Here is a 1,939-nt window from a genome sequence, read left to right on the forward strand (position 1 = left end):
ACCCCCACAGTGCACAAGGCAATGCTGTGAGTTTGGGGGGGGGCCTTGGTGCTGGCCAGCCCCAGGGAAGCATCTGACAGGAGGTGCCTTTCCCATCTCCCGCACAGTGAAGTGCTGGGGATTGCACAACACAAACCATCGCAATGCCTGGACGTGTTTGGCAAATGGGGTCCCAAGGAGCCCCGTGAGACATGCCTGGGCTGTAGGAAAGAGAGGGGGCCAGGAAAAGTGCCTGACTGCACTGAATGCCTGGGACTTGACTTGGCTGCTAAGACAACTGGGATTGTTTTGGGTTCATGGCGCATGGTTATTGTCCTTCCGGATTTATGGCTGCCAAGTGTCTCTGGCAATCTGTTTTTGAGCAGAAGGGTGATTGTTCTTGAACAAGGCCTTTCTGCTGTCCTCCCCTAGAAAGAAATGATATCTATGCCCTTCTGCAGCCTGAAATCACTTTTCCACTACAGGTGGAAAATGATACATGGGCCACTTCCCAGAAAACTACCTAAGTATGAGCGTAATGTTCAACACAGGCAATTTCTCTTCAGCGCAGTAGTGAAATCAGAACCAGGGGAGGGATAGATTTTTACACTTCTCTTTGAGCACAGCACACACTGCCTACGTGCTCTCCTCCCCTGACATTCATGATCTCACAGGTGCTGGACCAGCGTGCCCTGGGGAACTCAGAGTTCATAGTTGGCACAGAGGCAAAGTTCTGAAGCATCATCAGACCCAGGAGTCCTGGAGAGCCTCTTTCCTTCTGAGGAGCCCAAGAGATAAATGTCTCAGTACTGTTTGAGAAAAGGCTGCATGGCGATAAATAACATGGCAAGTGATGATACTGCCTTGTCCTTTGAGGGATTGTGGTGCATATAGCTGAATTAGAATAAAAAGATCAATCTTTGACTGCTACCCAGTGAAGAAGCCATTCATCTTTAGGAGCAGGGCTTGAAATGTATGGTGCTCTAGTAATATATTATTTGTAAAGGCCAAGATTAATTAATTTTCAGTCAGATAACCTGGTATTTTTTTTTGTGCCAAAGGCTCTCATTCATCCTTGCTGTCACTGAAATGAGATAAACCACGCAAACACAACTTCGTTAATTGTGCCAGTCACACTTTGCAGTATATAATAAATGGTTGGTGTGTGAGGATGAGAAGAAGAACTACTGACGGAAGCTAACCTAACACCTGCCTTTTGTTGTGGATTGTGAATCCTCTTTACGGACTCGGTTCAGCACCACATTTTGGTGCAGTTACATTTCAGCACTGACCTTGTCTCTGGTGCTCAGCCCAGCACCGCTGACTCCCCTGGGACACAGTCAGCGAAACAGCGCAGCGCCCGTGATTTTAAATGTGTACACGGTGCTACTCAGGAGCGGTCTGCGTACACCGGACGTCAAAATTCAGGTGCATCCCTAGTCCGCACGTGGGTATTTCTTGCCATGAGGTTGTTTTTACAGGACAGGTATTGTTGGGTGGGGTGCCATGCTACCCCAATGAAACGAATCGCAATGAAATAAGGGATGTGTAATTGTAACTTTTTGTTTTCTTCGGGTAACAGGTTGTGCCAGAGATCTTTTTGGTGCCCTGTGGCGATAGGAAGTCACACGCCGTGCTGCTCCCTGCAGCCTTTACGCCTCGGTAAGTGTGCTTGCACTGGGGATTGTTAAAAACCCGCTTAGGATTTTGCATTTTCCACGTGTCCTGAAGTCAAGTGTCAGCTCCCTGAGAATCTCAGCCGCTTTCAACGTGGAAAGGTGCAATTTGACCCCTTGCGTCTATATAGGAAAACCTCAGGGTTTTTCTGTAAGGGGAAATAAGAAGCTGGCGGGTTACTGGGACACGCGGTGACGGCCGAGCCGCCCTCCCGCCGTTCCTAGCGCTGGCGCAAGGCCGGAGGGCTGCCCGCGGCTGCCGGCACCTCCGCCCGGGCCACCTC

General features: G+C 49.8%; 1 protein-coding gene across 1 annotated transcript in view; it reads left to right on the plus strand.

Annotated features, from left to right (window-relative positions):
* Positions 1-1,270: 1,270 nt before the first annotated feature.
* Positions 1,271-1,939, plus strand: part of PLEKHM3 (pleckstrin homology domain containing, family M, member 3) — a 118,921-nt gene continuing 118,252 nt past the window's right edge. Inside the window, exon 1 of the mRNA XM_010564984.1 lies at positions 1,271-1,281. The gene's annotated coding sequence lies outside the window, so the exon portion shown is untranslated. The remainder of the gene's footprint in view (positions 1,282-1,939) is intronic.

Source organism: Haliaeetus leucocephalus, unplaced genomic scaffold (assembly GCF_000737465.1).
Source record: "Haliaeetus leucocephalus isolate CR32 unplaced genomic scaffold, Haliaeetus_leucocephalus-4.0 Scaffold1, whole genome shotgun sequence".
In the NCBI taxonomy this organism is placed as follows: domain Eukaryota; kingdom Metazoa; phylum Chordata; class Aves; order Accipitriformes; family Accipitridae; genus Haliaeetus; species Haliaeetus leucocephalus.